The 22,849-nt window shown below is 42.5% G+C and overlaps 2 long non-coding RNA genes across 4 annotated transcripts in view; one reads left to right on the forward strand and one right to left on the reverse strand.

The window, feature by feature from the left end:
• Positions 1-2,112, forward strand: part of LOC140499081 (uncharacterized) — a 2,906-nt gene extending 794 nt beyond the window's left edge. The window contains exon 2 of the long non-coding RNA XR_011965269.1: positions 1,370-2,112. This is a non-coding gene — a long non-coding RNA (uncharacterized lncRNA). The remainder of the gene's footprint in view (positions 1-1,369) is intronic.
• LOC140499080 (uncharacterized) overlaps positions 1-22,849 on the reverse strand; it is a 58,804-nt gene that overhangs the window by 26,416 nt on the left and 9,539 nt on the right. For all 3 annotated transcript variants that reach the window (XR_011965266.1, XR_011965268.1, XR_011965267.1), the window contains exon 2: positions 13,476-13,619. This is a non-coding gene — a long non-coding RNA (uncharacterized lncRNA). The remainder of the gene's footprint in view (positions 1-13,475; positions 13,620-22,849) is intronic.

The raw sequence follows: 22,849 nt of genomic DNA on the forward strand, positions 1-22,849 counted from the left end.
AACCCAGTTTGGGGCCTTGTCCCATGAGACCACTGTCACCCATCCCTCAGGACAACAGTAAGTTTCAGTAAAGATTTCTTAGAGATTGAATTAAAATCGTCAGTGAGAATAAAAGCCATAATAAGGATTCATGCTTCAATGCATACAACAATTCCACGAGGAACATCCTACAAGTGTCCTCAACTCCTCCATTTTACAGATGAGAAAAACTGAGGTTCAGAGGGGTTGTGACTTGGCCAGGATCTCCTGACCCAGGGCTCCAACTCTTCGCCTTGACCACTCTATCTCTCAGGCCAGGGCTCTTCCCACCATGCTACTTTGACATTAGGTCTTTGATAAAAGTTCACTGAAGTGACTTAACCATAAACAATCCAAAATGTTATAATTGTTGGAATGAAGGTCTTTGGGCTTCAAGAGCACGGCTGTTTCCTTTCAACCATGTTGACTGTTCCAAGTTGGTGGCACCAGATTGGCACCCAAGTTTCAGTCACGTTGACCAGGAACTCTTAACCTGGGGGTCATGAATTTCTAAAAATACTCTCATAACTCTGTTTCATTATGATTAATTTTTGTAATTCTATGCATTTTGTTTTATGCATTTAAAAACATGATTCTGAGAAGGATCCACAGGCTTCACGACGAGGATGGAAGGGGACTGTGACCCAAAAAGGTCATCAAGAAGGAAATGGGCCAGTGGTAGCTTGCATTCATTTTAAAAATTAGATAATAAGGAATAACTTTTATTCTTAATTCTACTGAAACTGTGAGCAACTGTTGAGAAAGAGTAGCACATCAGAACATGTCTTCTTTGGACATTGTCCATGTTGAAGGTCGTTTTCTTGGTTTCATATTTGTTACAAGGGTTTTGTTTTTCTTTTGTCTTTTCTTCCTTCTTTCTTTCCTTTCTTCTTTCCTTCTTCCTTCCTTCCTTCCTCCATTTCTTTTTTTTTTAAATGGGGGAGGGAAGGTAGGAGGGCCTGAAAATAGAATTTGAACTTAGGCCTTCCTGATACCAGGTCCAGCACTCTATCCATGTAGCCTTCTAGCTTCTACCTGAGAAATTGAGGAAAGCCTCTAACATGCTGGGTAGATCCCCTAAGGTGTACTCATGGGAGGACATGGACAGAATCTCACAGGATGGGCAAGCCTGGGTGGGTCGCAATCTGCACTGTTGGAGGGAATTTCTGAATCCATGAGATTGCAGATGTATTTGAGTTAAAGCCAAACCTACTTTCCTATAATTTCCATGTGTTGGCTCTAGTTTTACCCCTGACGGCTGTTTGGAGGAAATCTAATCCCTGATGACCATGAAAATCTTTTAGATATTCATCTTTTTTCCTTCATGTTTAAAATCCTATTATTTCAACAGAGTTTCTGAAGATGTAGCTTTGAGTCCTCTTGCTAACATGTTGCTGGACACGCCCCCATGATGTCAACGTTCCTCCTACTTCACTGCTTCCAGAACTAAAAGTAATATTCTCCATGTGATGCAACCATTGTGGACACTACTCTATCAGTGTGGGGTGGGGGATGTCCTGTCACACTCTGTTGACTCATATTGAGTTGAAAATCAGCAATCAACAAACATTTACCTACTATGTATTAGGCACTGAAGATATTAATTGACTGACAAACTTTCATTAAGAGCCTACTATGTGTCAAACTCCATGCTAAGTGCTTGGAATGAAAAATAAGACCATTTCATTGCTCATAGAACTTCCATCCCAGGATCACATAAAACGCTTTGTTCTTTCTCACACAGCCTCTGCTCTGATGACTTCAAACTCATTCCTGGGGTCACAGATTTGAAGTTGGAAGGAATCTTAGAAGCCACCAGGTCCAACACACTCATTTTCTATTAGGAAACTGGACCACAGAGATGAAGTGATTTGCCCAGGGTCTGAGGCAGGATTTGAACTCAAGTCTTCCCCAGTCCAGTGTTCTCTCCACTTCACCATGATGACTCTCATGGACACTGTACTAGAAGGTGGGATACAAAAGCAAAACTGAGACAGTCCCTTCTATCAAGGAGCTTACATTTACCTGGAAGGAAAATAATCTGCATAGATTGAATATGTGAATATAGAGTAAACTTCCTCCCCAGCTACTTTACTCAGATAATGGATTTCTTAGAGAGAAATGAATGGAGAGAGAGAGAGAGAGAGAGAGAGAGAGAGGCAAGAGTGATACATGGATCAATAGATAAATGGATGGATAGATAGATAAATGTATGGAGGGACAGATAGATGAGTGAATGGATGGATAGATGGGTAGATAGAAAAATGAATGGATGGATAGATAGATAGATCAATAGAAAACCAGGCAGGAAGACAGAGACAGATAAATGGATAGATACATAAATGGATAGATGAGTGAAAATGTTAGGTAAGTAAATAAATGAATGGATAGATAGATGAATAGACAAGTAGATGAATGAATGTATATGTATATAGGTAGATAAATGGATAGACAGATACATGGATGGATGGATAGATGAATACATGGATGGACAATTAAAATTTTTGGCCAGGTGGAAAGTTCCAGAACAACAGTACTAGATGAAAGAATGTTGTTAGTGTGAGGAGCAGAGGATGTGGCATCAAAAGGATCTAGTTTCACATCCTGTTGTTGTTTGATCATGTCTGACTCTTTGTGACCCCATTTGGGGTTTTCTTGGCAGAGATACTGGAGCACTTTGCCATTTCTTTCTCCAGCTCACTTTACAGATGAGGAAACTGAGGCAAGCAAGATGAAGTGACTTGCCCAGGGTCACAGAGCTAGTGTCTGAGGCCAGATTTGAACCCAGGAAGAGGAGTCTTCATGACTTCAGGCTGGGCACTCTACTGTGCCACCTCACTGCCGTGGCAGGTATCCCCAAAACAATCACTCTCTTGTGGGTTCATTATGCCCCTATTCAGAACTTACTTTGGAAAAATTGGTCAATAACCACTTGGGAATAAACTATGTGGCAAACATTCTGCTAGTTGCTAGAAATAAAAAGAAGCAGAAGACAATTCTTGCCCTCAGGGAGATCACAATCTAATGGGGGAGAAAACAAGCAAATAAATCATACAAATAAGCTACATTTAGGATAAATAAGAAATAATTAAGAGATGGAAGACACTAGAATGAAGAGATTTCTGGAAAGGATGCCTGTAGAACTTGAGATTTTAGTTGGAACTTGAAGGAAGCCAGGAAAGCTGGAGGCAGAGATGAGCAGTAAGGTAAAAGAAAATGTTTGTGGGGCGGCTGCAAGGTGATGAAGGGATTTGAACACCAAACAGGATTTTGTATTTGATCCCAGAAGTGAGAGGGAGCCACTGGAGTTTATAGAATGGGCAAGGTCAGATCTGCACTTTAGGGAAATCACTTTTGTAGCTGAATGCAGGATGAGTTGGAGTGGGGAGAGACTTGAGGCAGGGAGACCCACCAGTCACTATTGTAGTCATCAAAGTGTGAGGTCACGAGAGTCTAGAAGTTCCGAGGCCCCATATCTAACCTCCTCTTTCAACAAGGGGAATGACTGGACAGTAGTCTGGTAGATTCTTTTCTTGCTGGAGAGCTAGATCCCACAACAATGAGACACAGTTGTGGGACACACTTACTTCATCTTGTGGGAGCTCCTTATACTGAAATCCATCCTTCACAAGGTGTCATGGTATATGTCCACACCTTCCATAGTAAGATACAATTAAAGTCATAAACAATGGCTCATCTCATAAATTTGTCAAGTTGATTGGGGATCTCCCTTAATCAGTCCCATTCTACCCATCATGTTCCATTTTATTACACAATTATTTAGTTATTTGGTGGTATATGAAATGACGAACAGGATAATTTCAGAAAAACCCAAAAAGACTTACATGAACTGATGAATAGTGAAGTGAACAGAACCAGGGGAACATTGAACACAGTAACAGCAATAGTTTAATGAAGAACTGTGAGTGACTTAACTATGATCAGCTATGATCTAAGACAACTCCGAAAGACTAATGATGAAGTAGACTATCTACTTCCAGAGAAAGAACTGATACTGTTTGAATACAGACTGGAGCATGCTATTTTTCAGTTTCTTTCTTTCATTTTTTTCTTTTACTCTAGTCTTCTTGTACAAAATAACTAATATAGAAATATGTTACATAATTACACATGTGTAACCTATATCTGATTGCCTAACATCTCAGGGAGCTGAGGGAAGGTAAGGGAGGGATAGAATTTGGAACTCAAATCTTAAAATAAAATGTTTTTTAAAAGTAATGTTGAAAACTGTCTTTACATGTAATTAGAAAAAAGTAAAAAATTATTTACATATTTTTGAAAAAAAACCACACTAAATAAAAATTCTCTAATATAGTCATTGTAACACACTGTAAACTTTTTTTAACAGCAAAAATGTATATTTCCAGTTTAATAATTTGGAATCAACATTCAATCTTGTCTTTTAGTTTCATTACCTTTTATTTATTGCCTTCATTTACACTGTTGCAATAGTTATATATACAATTTGCCCAATTCTGCTTTCTTTGCCCTGCATCTGTTCATACAAGTCTTCCCAACTTTTCTGAATTCTTCACATTCTTTTGCTCAAATGATAATAGTGTCACCTTATACTCCTGTACTGCAATTCTCTTGTTTATTCCTCATTGATTGGGCACGTGTTCCATTTGCAGGGTTTTGTTGTCACAAATAGTGGTTCTATGAATAGTTTGGCACAGAAGATACCTTTGTTTCCATTATTGGAATCAAAGGATATGAAAATTGACTAACTTTTCTGGTATACTGCCATATTGTTTCCCGGAATGGTTAGAAAATGTCACAATTCCACCAACAGTATACTTATTTTCTCATGGCTTCTTCTCAAAGATTTATTCCCTCCTCCCCCATCATATTTCCCCTATTATTGCTAATTTGATAAGTCTGTTCCATTCTGGCTTGGTGAGGAGTTCTTTTCCTTATTTTGAGCTGAAATCTGTCTCTCAGTATCATTTCCAGCTTTGGTTGTGTCATAGAGCTATAGAATTTTAGATTTCATTTAGATTTCAGATGGAGGAATTGGCCAATGAAAGCCAAGTCCTTAGAGCATACTCAACACACTTTGCATTGGTGAACTCACTTCCAAGGAAGGGCTCTTTCCCACTTCAGAGAATATATAGGTATTGGGACAGTTTCCAGACCACTTACGGCTTGTAATGAAACTATTTTAGTTGGATTAAATCAGTCAAAAATTCAATGAGCATACAAAAGACTTGAAGAGATGGAGGCCCTCTCTCTTCCATGGTAGTAAGCAATGTAAGAATTACTAGGCAACCTCTGGTTGGAGGAGGGATCTTTGGGTCTGGGAGGGACCTGAGGCCCTCCTTCTCACTCAGCTGCTAAGGCCATGAATATATGTTGAATGTAGGCTGCTCTTCTGTCTCTGTATTGCCTTTTTCTTCCCTCCTTCCTCCCTCCCTTCTTCCTTTCTTTCTCTCCTTTTCCTTTCCTTTCCTTTCCTTTCCTTTCCTTTCCTTTCCTTTCCTTTCCTTTCCTTTCCTTTCCTTTCCTTTCCTTTCCTTTCCTTTCCTTTCCTTTCCTTTCCTTTCCTTTCCTTTCCTTTCCTTTCCTTCCTTCCTTCCTTCCTTCCTTCCTTCCTTCCTTCCTTCCTTCCTTCCTTTTTCTTTCTTTCATGAATGAATAGTGGAGAGGAAACAGACCAGATTATGACCTTATGAGTTTGGAAAGGTTGGACAAATCACCAGGGGTCCAGCATCTGGAGTCCCAAGTCAGTAGCTGCAGCTGAACTGGGCCAGGAGACTGTCCCCTGGAACAACCAGCTTATCTTTGTCCTGCAGCAGAGGCCTGGGGTCCTGGTCCTTCATTGGGTGACTGGTCGATCAGCTCTGCCACACCCAGGAGCAAACTTGGGAGTAACACTTGCTATTCACCACTTTAGGTCCATTCTCCCAGAGACCCAGGTGGCAGAGAAGAGTAAGCTCCCTGTTTTGGAGGTTGTTGTACATAATTTCTCAATATACCTTTTCAGGCAATATCCCTTTGTAAAAGTTAATTGTTATTAATCAGAGGTCAATTGATCAAAATGATATTGGGACAGTATTCAATGATGATTAGCATAGTTATTAATTGTTGTAGTTCAGTCATGTCCAATTCATCATGACCTCATTTGGGGTTTTTGGCAAAAATACTGGAGTGATCTTTTTTCAACTCATTTTACAAATGGGGAACTGAGGCAAACAGAGTTAAGTGACTTACTGAAGATCACACAGCTGGTAAGTTACTGAGGTTAGATTTGAACTCATGAAGAGGACTCTCTCTGATTCCAAGCCCAGTACTCTAGCCACTGCACCTAGCTGCTCACAGTACATGGAGGCTAATGAGTGATAGTACCAGAACCCCAACCCCACATACATACACAACCCCTTAGGGTTGCCCCTAGAACCCTGATGGGATCAGTACCCAGCTTTGCTATGGGGACCTATGCTGCTAGTCACAGTGTGGGTGGGGACAATAAGTCCCAGAAGGCACAGGTAGTTCAGGGATCAAGCTCTTCCAGCTGAGCCCCTGAGAGGGAGACTCAGAGTCCTCCTTGATCAAAGGGTGACTTTATAAACTTTGAAAGGTCATAAAACTGGGGCTTCTTATGGGAGTCTGGTGCTGTCCCTGGAATGGCAGTGGCTGGACCAGCAGCTTTATCTACATTGAGAGCCGAGGACAAATTAAACACACTGAGGAAAGGCACTGAATTGATCATTAACTGATGAAATTATAAAATAGAAGCAGGCATGCCCAGTTCTTTGGGTGCTTGCTGAGAAAGACTATGTCTGGCAGAGGGAAATGAGGCATAATCACACTTTAATAACTGAGGGAGGTTAGAAACTAAAAGGTTATAGAGGCAGAAGGTTTGAGGAAAAGGCAATGGGGTGCAGGAGAGGCATCGAGTATAAATCATGTGATCACTGGGAGCATGGGGCAGCATGGACCCAAAGGAGATGGAGGAAGGTTGCGGGGCAGGGTAGGAGTTGGAGGTCTCATTTTTCTAGAGAACAGACCACCTATATGTGTCCCCTTGGGGTTAGTTTGTTAACATAGCCAAATCATCTCGAAGTTGTCAATAAAACTTTAAAATTATCTTCTCAAAATTATCAGCACCTTTTGGTGTTCCGAGGATGTCTGGAGCTTATCTGAGCTTTACATATCATAGGATCAAAATCCCTTGACAGCAGAGTCTAGACATCTTCCCCTGGTCCCACACATATGACCAGGATATGATTTTTTGGTTAATTTAGGATATCATTTGTAAATTCTGCTCCTCTCATCTTTGGGATCCCTTTCCAAATCTCACTTCCTGCCACTGCCACTTCATATTGACTGCTTATAAACTTATTCATTACACTGTCCAGAAGGGTTGCAAGGGGTGAAGGAGAACAGTGGTCCAGAACAGGATAACAGGACAACAATTTTAACCCCAGCAACTTCAGAACTCTACAAAGAACCCACGTCCAAGGTGAATTTTTATAAGGAATCTGCCAAGGAGATAAAAGAATTTCCAGTAAAGGGATTTCAGGGCACTGTTACTCCCTTTGTCACATCCTAAACAATCCTTTAAGGTTGAATCCATTTTTCACCTGTGGAAGGGTGAGGTCCCAGTATGGGAAGAAATGCTTTGTACCCACTGATCTTACTACAACACCTTAGTAAATACCATATTTCACCATATAACCATACCCATTGCATAATCGAAGTACCCTGTTTTTTCAGTCCAAAAATTGGTTTATAAACTTTCATCATGTAATCGTCACTTGGTATAATTCTGTTCGTCTGGCTGCTTAAATGCTAAACAGAGCAGCAAAGTATTCACCGGTGTCACATGGCTATGTATTTATCTCTCCCCCTTTGTGAGGCACAAGAGTCACCAGCCTAGAATTCTCAGTGCACATGCATTGTCAGTATTCAGCTTTGACATATATTCACAAGTATTCCCTGCATCCTAATTTTGTACCAAAGACAGTTTAGTAATAAATGATTTTTAAATAATACTGGCATAAATTTTTTTAAAGCTTCACCTAATGGTCACAACCCTCTTTTTGGCAAAAAGAAAATTTGGCACAAAACCTGCAACAGCTACGTGGTGAAATACAGAACCCATTTCAAAAAGCTAATTAAGTCTGGTTGGCTAAATGATATAAAATAATAACTATTGGAGGAAGTGACCCAAAAGGAGTCAGGAAGAGTTAAAAATGATTGAAAAACGACTGAACAAAAATGACTTCCTCGGTTAACCAAAAGACCTAGAAGTGAAGAGGTGATTTCTCTTTATTGACAAAGAACAGAGCAAGGTAGGCGAGGCACAATTGACTATAGGGTGGGCAGCATCATGGGGGTGGGGAATCATGATTGGTTACACGAAGGAAAGGGGCTCACCCACATGCCCGGCAAACCAGGACCACCCCTCTCTGTCTCAGAGGAATTCTTTGCAGATTTATGGGGAACAGTTGAATCCTGAGACCACTGATAGTGATCTCCCTGGCCCCTGGGAACTATAGACAGATAGAAGACCACCTTTCATTGGGCAAAGATGAGCAGAGATGGGGCCAGGGCAGCTGGAGAGCTCTCAAGGATTACACACCGTAGTCATGGAGTTTCTCAGGAGCTGAAGTTATGAAGGAAAACAAACATCCTCAGCACAAAGTGATTCTCAGACAGTGCTGAGATAACAATTCCACTGTGAGAGCATTGAGCTTCTACACTTTAGCTCAAAGTTTTTCTTTAATTAAAATTGTTAGGATAGGGAGACTAACCTTCTGGCATCTAACTGCGAGAGAAGACAACTTTTACACTCGGGAGTTTCTTCACTCAGAGACAAAGAAGAGACTTGATAAAAAGCAAATTAAAGTCAGGGTAAAATCAATTATAGAGGGAAATATAAATATATGTTTACATATATTTATATATGAACAAGATAAAGAAAAATGCAAAATACAGGATCACTATTTCATTTTTACACTCGAGGGGATCGCATCCACGGGAGAAGGGGGTTGGCATGGCTCAGCGCTGTTCTAGGGAGCAAAGGCTGCAGGGGGAACTCTCTGTTTGGGGCCAAATAGAATAAATTTAATATTTCACACGATCCACATGACAACTCTTCAAATCCTTGGAAGTCATCCGTCTCGTCCGCTCCTGAGTTTTCTCTTGTCCAGGTTAAGCATCCCCAGGTCCTTTAGCCAGTGCTCACTATGGTGTTTGGGGGAAGGTCTTACCTCCCCTCCTAGACTGTAGTGTTACTGAGGACAGGGCAGGGATGAGTTAGGATCTTATCCAGCCCATAGTGCTTTGTACCGCATTTTAGACTTAATAGGCCCTCAGCTGATGTTTGCTGAATCAATGGCTACTCTATGTTTAATTCAATTCAATTCAATAAACATTTATTATAGGCTTACTATATGCCAGGCATTGTGCTGAGCTCTAGGGATACAAAAAGAGGCAAAAGAGAGTCCCTGCCCTCAAGGTGCTAACAGCCTAATAGAAGAGACAATAAGCAAACAAATCTATACCAAGCAAACTCTATACGGGATAAATAGGAAATAATTAGTAGAGGGAAGGCACTGGAATTAAGCGGGGTTGGGGAAGGCTTCCTGTAGAAGATGGGATTTTATTTGGGACTTAAAGGAAGCCAGGGAGGTTAATAAATGGGGTGAAGGAGAGAGCATTTCAGGTACAGGGAATAGTCAGAGATTTCCTGGGGCCTAGAGATAGCGTCTTGTTTGTGGAACAGCCAGGAGGCCAGTGTCACTGGATCAAAGAGTATGTGTGGGGGAGTAAGGTATAAGAAGACAGGAAAGGTAGGAAGGGGCTGGGTTATGAAGGATTTTGAATGTCCAACAGCATTTTGTATTTGCACCTGGAGGTAATAGGGAGCCATTGGAGTTTAGCGAGTAGGGGAATGACATGATCAGACCTGCACTTTAGGAAGATTCCTTTGGTAGTTGATTGGAGGATGGATTGGAGCGGGGAGAGACTGAGACAGGCAGACCCCTGGCAATTGTCAGGCATGAGGAGATCAAGCCCTGCACCAGGGTTGGGGTAGAGGAGAGAAGATGAGATGTATTTGGGAGATGTTGCAAAGGTGAAATCTGCAAGCCGTGGTTCCATCTTGGTTATGTGTAGGGGTGAGAGGGAACGAAGAGTCCAGGCTGACACCTAGGTTGGGAGACTAAGGGACTGGGAGGATGGCGGTGCCCTCTACAAAGATAAGGAAGGTAGGAAGGGGGGAGATTTAAGGGGAAAGACAATGGGCTCTGTCTTGGACATACTGAATCTAAGATGTCATTTAAAAGAGAGAACTGTTCTACTTAATGATACCCTCCAACCTACCATTTAAAACAAAAGAGGGACACTGCTGTGCCACTTTTGCTTGAATCCTGGAATTTACTATAGATTTAAGAGATTTTCTAGATCAAGGGTGGGGAACCTGTAGCCTCCTAGGTCCTCAAGTATGGCCCAACCTCACTTGAGGACCGAGGGGGCCACATGTGACCTCAAGTTCGCAGGTTCCCCACCCCTAGTAGATGCTGTAGGGGGATCTGAGAAGAATTTGAGGAAATCATGTCCAGGCCTCAGAAACAGGGACATTGACATGTGAGGGCAAATCCAGGGGTGGGGATGCAAAGCTATGTCACATCCGGATCAGTTTAAGGAATCCAGGTGTTAAACTTGGAGAAGAGAAAGCAAATATTTGAGAAGCTGCCATCTGGGAGAGGGCTCAGCAGTGTTTACTCTCTCCACTGTCTCCCTCCCCTCATTTCCATCACAGGCGGCCGCCCAATGCCTTAGGGCCAGGTGACTGCTGCTGGTGGCCAAGTTGCTGCCTCCCACCTTCCCCTGGTGGGACAGGGCAGAACTGAGGCCCTTGAAAGTCTCTGACAGCCAGACTTCCCTGATCATTTCTCTCTAATCACTTGCTCCATCAACAAACATTTGTTAAGTCCTACCTTGGGTCAGACACTGTGCTAGGCAATGGAGGTACAGAGAAAAAAGTTCCAACAGTTTCTGCCCTCAAGGAATTTATATTCTGTTGGAGAGACAGCATATTCATACACACATGTGAATGTGTACACATAATGCACAAGTATACACACATATCTCTCTGTTTAGTCGTTTTCAGTTGTGTCTGACTTTTTGAGACCTCACTAAGGGCTTTCTTGGCAAAGACAATGGAGTGCTTTACCACTTATCTCCAGCTCATTTTACAGATGAGGAAACAGAGGCAAACAGGGTGGAGTGACTTGGCCAGGGTCATACAGCTAGTAAGTATTTGAGGCTGGGTTTGAATTCAAGTTTCCCTGACTCCAGGATCAGCACACTGTCTAGCCACTGAAGCACCTAGCCACCCCACTAGTACCTTATTCCATCCCCAATTACCTTATACCTATTTTTTTATTAACAATAAGAATAACAATGATGAGATATACAAAGCTTTGAGGTTTGCAAAGCACTTTCCACTTATTACTGTGTTTGATCATAATCCTGTGAGGTAGGTGCTACTATCATACTCATTTTACCAATGAAGTAACTAAGGCAAGCAGAGGCTAAATGACTTACCTAGAGTCACACAGCCAGTTACTGCAGACGGCAGGATTCAGACTGTGTCTTCGCTGTCTTGAGTCCAATACTCTTATGTACTTTGTCACTTGTGTGTGTGTGTGTGTGTGTCTGTGTCTGTGTCTGTGTGTACGGGCCGCCAGGTGGTGCAGAGGATAGAGCACTAGGCTTGGACTTAGGAATCAGGAACTCATCTTCTGACACTTGACTAGTTTTGTGACCCTGAGCAAGTCACTCCTGTTTGCCTCAGTTTCCTCATCTGTAAAATGTACTGGAGAAGGAAATGGCAAACCACTCCAGCATCTCTGCCAAGAAAACTCCAGATGGAGTCATGGAGACTCAGACATGACTGAACAGCAACTATGTAAATGTAGTACAAAAAGTGGGGTGCTAGTGTGGGGAGGGGTTCCTGTGATCGATGCCACTCCAGTTGATTTTCTAAAGGGAGAAGCAAGCCCCCAAAGGCTTCTGGCCTTGCCTGATGTCACACAATGACACCATGGCAGACTAGGTTTCTGGGCTCTTGGGCCAGGATTCACTTCTTTGTGTCATGTTATTTAACTTAATTATATATGTTCCTGTATCACACCTGCCTCCTCTTTGGGGGCAGGGAAACTGGGCTTCTGCTCTGTCTCTAAGACTCTGGGGTCAGTAGACTGACATGGATCAATCTAGTCACGACCCTGGAGGTCTCCAAGGAAAGGTGGGGTGACCTGGATGACCACTTGTGCATGACTTTATAGAGGGAATCTGTTCAGCCAGGGTTGGACTGGACACAGTGTGACCCAATGGGCAGTGCACAGTTTGTGGAGTCATGGGACCTGTGTTCACTCCAGGATCTGTAGGACCTCCCCTCAGCCTCAGTTTCTGCATCTGTAATGTGTGTTTAGCGAGGGGGAGGGGAGTTGACCTAGATGTTCTCTAAGATTCCCCTCCAGCTTGAGAACTCTGATCCTAGAACCTCACCTATAAAATGAGGGGCTGTCTTACTAGAATCAGAAGGGACCTCACAGACCTGATTCAGGTTACTCATTTAACAGTGACAGGAAGGAGGCCCAGGGGCATTAAGTGACTGGCTCAAAGTCACATACAGTAAACAATAGATCCTCTAGTTCCAAATGCAGTGGTCTATCCACCACAACAGGCTGCCCTTCCACCCCAGAGATTCTGTGACTCAGAGTAGGGGAGGGGCATTTGTGACTGGGGAATTTGGGAAGACTTCTTGGAGGAGGGAGCATGAGATGGGCCTTCAGGGATGGGGAGAAGTTCAGCAGCTAGAGGTGATAATACTAACCAAGCTCACATCTCCGGAGGATTTCCTAGTTTAGAAAGTGAGAGGAGGAAGTACAACTGATATTAGCTCCATTCTACAGAGCAGGTAAGTAAAGTCATCTAGAGAGCATCACCTGATCATTGGTTCCTAGATCTAGAGTTGGGAGAGGCCTCGGATCCATCTTGTCATTTCACAGAAGAGTAAACAGTCCTGGGGATATGATGGAACTTGTTAAACTGGATTTATCTTACACTTGACCTAACTTCGTTGCTGTTCAGTTGTTTCAGTCATGTTCGATTCTTTGTGACCCATCTGGGGTTTTCTTGGCAGAAATACAGGAGTGGTTTGTTATTTACTTCTCCAGCTCATCTGACAGATGAGGAAACTGAGGCAAATAGAGTGAAGTGACTTGCCCAGGGTCACATAACTAGTAAACCCTCCCCTCACAAATGCCAGGGACTCACAGAGCTCATAAACAAAACAGAAAAAACATAACCCATAAGCAATCAACCAAATCCTCCTGCTTCTCTCCTAAGTCCAGAGCTAACTTACAACAGTTTGTTAGAGAGAAAAACAGAGAGCCAAGGTTTAATTCAGGACTTCTAACCTTAGATTCAATGTCCCCTCCATTATGCCTCAGGAACAGGGAAGACTAAATATGCTGGACTTCTCAGAAGACCCACGTTCAAATCCCCTGAGAAACTGTGACTTTGGACAACTCACTTCCCATCTCAGGCCTCGGTTTCCATATCTGTAAAAAACAGGATAATATTATCCTTTCCCCCTGAGTTTTTGCAAGGACTGAGTTCTGCGCATTTTAAAACACCATCAAAATGAAAAGTGTCATCTTCATAAGATAAATTTTTTTAATTTAATATTTTATTTCCCCCTATTTACTTGTAAGAGCAATTTTAACATTTTTTTTTCAAATTTCAAGTTCCAAATTCTCTCCCTTCTTTCCCTCCCCTCCCACCTCATTGAAAAGGTCAGCAATTTGACATAGATTTTACATGTATAGTCGTGCAAAACACATTTCCATGAAAGTCATTCTGTGAAAGAAAACACAGACAAAAAAAACACCAAGAAAAATAAAGAAAAAGTATCTTCGATCTGCCTTCAGTCTCCACCAGTTCTTTCTCTGGACATGGACCGACCCTCTCATCCTAAGTCCATCAGAAGTGTCTTGGCTCATTGTATTGCTGAGATCATCATACAGTATGGCTGATACTCTGTACAATGTTCCCCTAGTTCTGCTTGTTTCACTTTGCATCAGTTCATGGAAGTCTTTCCAGGTTTTTCTGAAAGTTTCCTACTTGTTATTTCTTCTAGCACAAGAGTATTCCATCACAATCGTATATAACAACTGTCTTCATAAGATAGTAATGAGAAATGAGAGAAAATAATTTACCAGTGAAAACTATTTTTAAATGAATCACCGTGAGGTCAAGTCAAGTCAAATATTGGAAGCAAAATACCCTATACCTCTGTAGAATATTCACACTTGCCCAATGCCTCATCAGCCAGAATCACCACGAATATTAGGGAATTGTGTAAAGGGACCCAAGGAGGGTGTGGCAAGAACCAAGGGGTAATTGATCCAGAAAAACAGGGAAGAGAAAGGTCTCTGTAACAATATCTGCTTCCCCCTTCCCGTATCTTCCAGGGGCAGGATTTATATTCTCTGCCAAGTCCAATTGTATGGTCATGCTGAGGAAAAATAGAGCAGGCTCCCAGCTGCCTTTGATGGCATAAGGATCAAACAGGGCCCCAAAGCAAATGTTAGCATCCTGGAGAAATTACCAGGTGTGTTAGCTCCCAGCACAGTCGGCCTGGATGGAGTGGCACACACCTGCACGGGGCGGGTTTGGGGCTGCCTGCAAAGTGACCTTTAAAAACTAACAAAACTCTGAACCTTTGAAGGTTTTTTCTTGCCTTGGCTGTGGGTTGCTGAGCAAAGGTTAGTGTTTTCTAGCCAATTATCTGTTACCTGGGGATTCTAAATGTAGAGTCAAGGAATCTGAGAATGTCAGAAGCAGAAAGAACAGTTGAACACAAAACACAGAACATCATAGTTTAAAGCGATCTTAGAACAGTGAATGTCACAGCTAGGAGTGGGGAGCTTAGGACAGGGCTAGGAAGGACCTTAGGCTGGAGTGGTTTGCCATTTCCTTCTCCAGTTTCAATGAGGGAACTGAGGCAAAGAAAGTTAAGTGACTTGCCCAGGGTCACACAGCTGTTAAGTGCCTGAGATCAAATTTGAACTCAGGGCTTCCTGAATCCAGGCCCAATGTTCTATCCACTGAGCAACCTAGTTGCCCTAATAGAGAGCAGGCAGTTAACAAATGCTTTTAAAATTACCCCATTTCACAGAGAAGGCAAGCAGCTAGGCCACAATCACTCAGTTGGTGTTATAAGGTGCAGTTCACATCCAAGTCTTATAACTGGTAGCCCAAGGTCCTTTCCACCATAGCACGCTGCCTATTTTGTATTATCACTATCTCATAGAAAAGGAAACTGAGTCAGGGCAGTGAAAAGATTAGCTTTGGTCACGTACTGGTAAACATTAGACCTTAGCGAGAGTTCTCTCTCTAAATCTTACGAGCTTTCCATTAGATCTACTGACGCTCTGGAAGTGTTCAGAAAAGGACGAGGCCAGTGTGGACTGGAGTAATACAAGATGGTTTCATGGACAAAGCACACCTTGATCTGTGCTTTCAACCCTGAGGAGCCTTTGGCTGGGCATAAAGAGCAGTATAGGCATCCACATTCCTGGGATGGGGCATAATGGTAAGTGGGCAGCCAGGTGGCACAGTGATTAGAGTGCCAGGCCTGGTCAGAAAAACTCATCTGAGTTCAAATCACACCTCAGACGTTTACTAGCTGCGTGACCCTGGGCAAGTCACTTACTCTTATTTGCCTTAGTTTCCTCATCTGTAAAATGAGCTGGAGAAAGAAATAGCAAACCTCTTCAGTATCTTTGCCAAGAAAAGGGGATCTGAAAGAGTAGGACATGACTGAAATTACTAAACAACATGGCACCAAGGTAGTAATGGGCCTGGTACAATGTTCACTTGATATCATGCCATGTTTTTGGAAGGAAAGATACCCAAAGCTGGCCTAGAGTGTCATGAACAGGACATGGGAAGATTATTTGAAGGAGAATTGAATTAAGGAGATTAACTTGGAAAAGGGAAGGTTGAGGGGAGGGAAACATGACGGTTGTTTTCAGTTGTTTGGAGGCTTGTCTCACAGAAGAGGGATTAGCTGTGTTCTGCTTGGCCCCAGAGACCAGAACTAGGACCAGAGGTCACAAAGAGAAAAATTTAGGTTTTATACAAGAAAAAACTTCCTAACAGTCGTGAGCCATGCCAAAATGGATTGGGCTGCCTTAGGCGGTCACATTTTCCCTCTCCCTGGCACTACTTTACCTTCTATTATGCCTGGGGCCAGCCACACTGGACCACTCCCTTCTTCTCCCCAACCCATCTCCCATATCCCTGCTCCCTCTCTGTATTCAAACTTCTTTCCCTTGGAAGGCCCTTCCATCCATTTCTACTTTCAGGACTCAACCCAAATGGCCCCCCTCTCATAAGGCTTCCCAAATTCCTTCCCATGCCAATTAGAAGTAAGCTCCCCTCCCCCCCAACCTCATTTACCCCACCTTCTCAACCTCAATAGCACATTGCCTTGTACAATATTCCGTTGTGTACTTGTCTTATCTTCCCTACTTTCCTCCATATTTGTATCCTCTTTAATGTGTACACGGACCTCGAACGTAGTGACCGCTCTAGAAGTATTTGTTGAACGAAGTTATCAAGACCTCTGTGTTTCAGCATAGCATCTTAGAATGAAAGTCCTTCTTCAGGTTGTACTGGCTCTCCATGGGACTTTCTCTACCTCTTCAACCTGGAAGCTCACTCCACCCTTGGAACACTTCATATTGGAAGTTCCTCTTACCTCTGCAGCCTCTCATTCTGATTGGCTGGTTCCCTTTATTTTAGGGATGATGCCCAGTTCAACCATGTTGACTGGCTGGGTCCTCTCAGAACCCTTGTTTTCAGGTCAACCTCATCTTCATTCCTCTCCAAACTGCCTTGTACACTCTTCAGCTTTCCCTATCACGGCCCCCTCCAGGTACCTTCCACTCTCTTCCTTCTCGTTTTCTCTTCCTTTTACGTGTTTATCTTCCCCAGTTAGTAAGCTCCCTGAGGGCAAGGACTTTCTTTTCTTTGTATTTGCATTTGCTTAGCATATATCTGCCTGGCATTTATTAGGGGCTTAATAAATGCTTGGGTTTTTGTTTGTTTTTGTTTTTTACTTAACTGGAAATAGAAAGGAGCTTCGATCTTTATGGACTGGATTTATGTCTATTTTATTGGAATTATTAACTAAATAATTAGGGTTGTTTTGGGTTTTTTTGCTGATTCTCCATGATTTCCCAAGTAGACCAACATGCCCAAGGGCTGATTATAATAATTTTGTCTCCTTTTTGCCAATGTTTATGCCTTCAACTTCTCTCTCTTGCCCTATTGCTAATGCTAACATTTCTAGAATTATGTCGAACATTAGTAGGTAGAGAGGGCACCCTTGCTTAGCCCCTGTATCAATTGGAATAACTTTTACCATTTCTTCATTGTCAATAGTACTAGCTTTTGGTTTTAAATATTTAAAAAGACCTTAGAGACACATCAGAGACACATCTCATTTTAGAAGTGAGGACCAGAGGAATAAAGTGACTGTAGTTAATTAGACCACTAAGTAGCTCATAGAACTGGAACCAGAAGCCAGATCTACAGAGACATGTTTGAAGCAGACAAGGCTTTTGGCCTGTAAGAGAAAGAGTATCTACTCTCCAACAAAGTCAGCACTCGCTTAAGTGTACTTGTCAACCTGTTGGACCCATGACAATTGGGAGAGGGTCCAGACCCTGGGGATCCTAGCAGGCCTGGCAGGGCCCTCTATTTGCCAAGGAGTTATATGAGTTGGGCCTGGCTCCAAGTTTTCATGTTTGTCCAGGAAATGTCACCCAGGCCCCACCAGCCACAGTGTTGACCAAGGGACTGGAACCTTCAAAGAAAGAGACATTGTTGGTAGTGCCTTTCAGAGGTCTCACAGCTGGGGGCTTTCCCAAATAGGTGAATGTGATGTCAGTCACTCTAATGAGCCAGCGTCACCAGCTGGATCAAAAGGCCCACTGTGTGTGTGGTAATAACAGTAGAGAGGGCTTCCTCATCCCCTAAATGAATTTCTGTATTAGTTAATTTTGCCAAATTTCTTTTTCCCCCTCTCTTTATTTTTTGTTCTATGGTACAAGAGCTGTCTTTCCAGGAAAGGAGAAGGAATATATTGTCAAATGAAGGTGAAATAAAAAACCAAACAAAAACCAAATGAAACGAAAATAAAACAAAATAAAACCAAAAGACACTAAGACAATTTAAAAATGAAAACACAGAAATACACACAGTAGAAGGGGAAGGCTCTTAATCGTTATTGGAAGATTTCACTGAAGCCTCTGAGAATTCAAGGAGCTCACAGTCTAATGGGGGAGACAAGTCAGTATCTATGTGCAAACAAGCTAGAGACGGGATAAATTGGAGGTAACAACTGAGAATCAGGGAGGCTGATTTGCCTACTGAGAATCTCAGAGGTAAGATTCAAATCCAGGTCTTCCTGACCCCAGGTCTAGCATTGTACCTGCTGTGTTGTACTGACTCTCAAAAGAGACCACCATTGTTCCTTATTACTCGAGCTGGATTCATCTACATCTGTGGTCTACATTCTGGGCATTTTCTGCTCCTCCTAGAAAGCAAGACTTCTCCTCATCCCTCTCCCTGACCTCCAATTTTGATATGTTCAATCCCTATCAAAGTACTCATAGTACTTCCTCCAAATCTCTCCTCCATTGAGGATTCCCTCCCAGTGAGAACGAGCCTTCCAAAGATTCCAGAGAACCCCAGAAAATTGATAGCATCACTTTTTGTGGTAGCAAAGAAATGGAAACAAAGTAGACACCTGTTGATTGGGAATGGCTAAATAGAGTGTGGTTAATGGATGCGATAGATTGGTTGGTTGGGTGGTTGGTTGTTGTCCTTCATTCTCGGAGAGGACCAAAATGACGTCACTGTGCTAGAGTCAAGTTTTAACCATGGGATTGATTATAGCTACGCTAAGAAATGATGAGTATGAAAAATTCAGAAAAGTACAAGACTTGAGTCATGGGAGTTTTAGTGAGTGAGGGTTCAGTCCTTCCTGCATGCAAAATTCTCACACAGATGATGATGACCACCTTGTAAGCAGAAAAACGAAACTAAACTCTGTAATTATGACTGCCAAGCTTGGCCCCAGAGAACAATTCTGAAAACACACATCCCTCCTGGCATTTCAGAAGTGGTGGATGATGGGTGTGGAATAGTGCATATTGTCACATTTCAGTTGATGTGTTGGGTAGTTTTGTGGAACTACTTTTCCCCTCTTTTAAAATTCATTTTGAGACAGGACAGTTCATTGGGTGCATGGGGGATATATTTGGAACTGAAGGCAAAGCAAAGCAAAAGAAATCACTAGAAATGTTAAAAAAATAATCCTTCCTTTATTCCACGTGGTCCATTCATGCTTTTCCAATGTGCTTCCCTAGTTCTATTGTTTATTATAGCTATTTCTGGAGTCTATTTGCCACACTTTCCAGTCTGGCTCCAATCTGCCTGTTAACACATTTACTGCCTCTCTGGTTCTCCAGGCAGCCATATTGATTTTCTTGTGGGACCTCACCCACAATCCTCCATCTCCCCTCTTTCTGCCTTGTCTCTGGCTGCCCTTTAGTCCCAATAGGCTCTTCTTTCTCACTCTGACCTCTACAAATCCCTTGTTTACCTCAAAGCTCCCCTCAAATGCCCACTCCTTTTTGGAGCCTTTCCCAATCTGCCCCAGCTGTGAATGTCTCACCCAAAAGTTAGCTTGCATTTACATCTTCACGTTGCACCTCCTTTGTCTATATTTATCCACGTTCTATAGCCCCCTTGAGAGGAAGTTAACTCCTTGAAGACAAGGATATTCTGTTTTGGTCTCTGAAGCCCCTGGAATCAGCCCAGTGTCTGTCTGCCTAGTCCAATGCTCATTGAGTAAAACAAGCATTGTTGAGATGAAGGAAAAGGCAGGAAATGTCTAAGCAATTGGGGATTTTCAAGGGGTAAAAAAGGGGCAGTTGATACCTTCTCTCTGTGGGCAGCACTTTCTACCCTCCCCCAACCTCCTCTACTGGTAACTTTACCTCCTAAATCAGTTTTCAACCAGAGGATATGCAAACAAGGCCATTTACTGGAACTGTGGCCTCCTGCATTTCCACAGCAGTCCAAATTCCCAAGAGAACTGGTTCAACTTGAAGAGGGCCTGGCCTGCAGCCAGGCTAAGCCACAAGCTGGGCATGTCTAGTTTATCTGTTTATTACTTGGCTTAGAAGGATTTCTTCTTCTCTCCCTCTCACTGGGCCCTTCACTGAACAATTTTTAAAAAGTGAACATGAAAACCCAAAGAGAAAATTCTAGAACCATAAATGCAGAGTTGGTGCTGAGGCATGGATGTCCACATGGGCGTCGTCCCAAATTGTATGCTTCCCTCTGCCTTATGAGGCCCGCACCTTCAAGGCAAGAGGTGGGTGCTGTGGGTTATCTTAGGTTCTCTGAACTCAGCGTTTATCGTTGTACAGATCACAAGCTTTGCATTTCATAGCTGCCTGGGTTTTCCCCTTTGGGGCTTTACTGCGAATAAGACTCAGGTGGAGGAGACAGGAATAAACTTAAGAAAGACCAAGGAGGAAACTGGATTCAGTGACAAAGACCTGTGGGTTTGGTGGTTAGAGCTTGGGACGTATTGGGGCGTAGAGACCTGGGTGGGGGAGGGGGAAGATTTGGCTCACTCCTGGTGTGAAATAGGGAGGTAAATGGGATGGGTGAAAACGACAGAATCTACAACTCATTCACTCAGGTGTCATTTAATAGTGGCCTGCTATGTGCCAGGCAGTGGGCTAGGTCCTCGGGATGTAAAGGAACGTATGTGTGTATACACATACACATATATACATACACGTGTATGTATACATGCATACACATACATACATATATTTATATACATATGACAAAGAAGAAAAGAGAGAAAGAGAAAAAAAGAGGGAGGGAGGGAGAGAAAGAGGAAGGGGGGTAAGATATACATCCCCAAGGTGGGGTAGGCACAAGCAGCTGGGGAAGGATCAAGAAAAGTTCCATGGTAAGCTGCCTCTCTTAAAGGTTTTGGCCAGTGTTGTGATAAAACATTCACAAACATGAACTATAGATCCAAACTCAAGCTTTTTAATGGATTTGTACTGATATGTTGCCTGTTTCCTATTTTCCTCCTCTTCCCCCTCTCAGAGAGCTATCCCATATAACAAAGAATGCATTTTAAATGAAAAAAAAATTAGCAAAACCAATCAATACATGGAAAAACCCTGACAATCTAGACCATGTTCCATACCTAGGAAGCTTCACTTCGGCATAGGAGTCGGGGGAGGGGTCTTCCTCACTTCTTTTCTTTGGGGCCATGTTTGTTCTTTGTCATTTTGTAACATTCTCTCCCAATTATTTGCTGTTCTTTTCATTGTTGAGGTCACTGTATACATTGTTTTCTTGGCTCTGGCGAGCCATCACAGAAGTCTTTCCATGTTTTTCTACAATCAATATGTCATTTCTTATAACAAAGTAATGGGGCACCTAGGGGTGCCATACTGCACAGAGTGCTGGGTCTGGAGTCTGGATGACTCATCTTCCTGAGTTCAAATCCGGTTTTACGCACTTACTAGCTGGGTGACCCTGGAAAAGTCACTTAATCCTCAGTTTCCTTATCTGTAAAATGAGCTGGAGAAGGAAATGGCGCACCAGTCCACTATCTCTGCCAAGAAAACCCCAAATGGGTCCAAGAAGAGTAGGACACAATTGAACAACCATAACATAGTAATAGATATTCCATGACATTCATGTGCCACAATTTGTTTCGCTCTTGTTGAGTTGATAGGCATCTACTTGGTTTCCAATTCTCCTAAAGCAAACTATTGTTACTGAAAGCCATGGCAAGAAGAGATTAGTTGATAATAATGACAGCTAACATTTATATAGCACTTAGTATGTGTCCTTCATAGATATTATCTCATTATCTCATCACAACAACCCTATGAGGCAGGTACTGTTATTATCTCCATTTTACAGATGAGGAAACTGAGGCAAACAGTTTAAATGATTTGCCCAGGGTCCCACAGCTGGTAAGTGTCTAAGACTTGGTTTGAAGTCAAATCTGACTCCAGGCCAAGCGCTTTATCTACTATGACACCTAGACACCACATTTTCAACAATAGCGTTTCCTCTGTCAATACAGTGAGGTTAGAATACAAAAATTTCCTATTGATACACATACAGATATACTACTCACACACACACACACACACACACACACATACACACACTGATACTATATAGACAGATACATTGATTTCCTATTAATATGTGTATATCTATTATTATATATGCATGTGATATATATACACACATAAATATATATACATACACATGCCATATATACATTATTTATATATCTCTCTGCAGGAAGTCAGTAGATATACTATACATGCACACACATAGATCAATAGGAAGTCAGTATCATATTGTGTGTGCATATATAGTGCAGGAAGCAGCCAGAATCGAAGGCACTTAGTTCAGCCTACTACAAGCTAACTTTGAAGTCTGGGCAGAGGCTTACAAATCTGTCATTGGCCTCAGTGGAGCACAGCTGTTTTGTTCCATGGCTGCACGGCTGGGGAACAAGGGAAGGGTAAAAACCATGGTTGGGGGAGTGACTTCATTTCACGCTGAAACTGAGGCTAAGTTTGTAGATGGAGTCACTCATGTCAGGAGAGCGAAGGTACAGGGTCTCCTTTTCTCTTTGCTTCCACAGCTGTTA

The sequence above is a fragment of the Notamacropus eugenii genome, chromosome 4 (assembly GCF_028372415.1).
Source record: "Notamacropus eugenii isolate mMacEug1 chromosome 4, mMacEug1.pri_v2, whole genome shotgun sequence".
NCBI lineage: Eukaryota > Metazoa > Chordata > Mammalia > Diprotodontia > Macropodidae > Notamacropus > Notamacropus eugenii.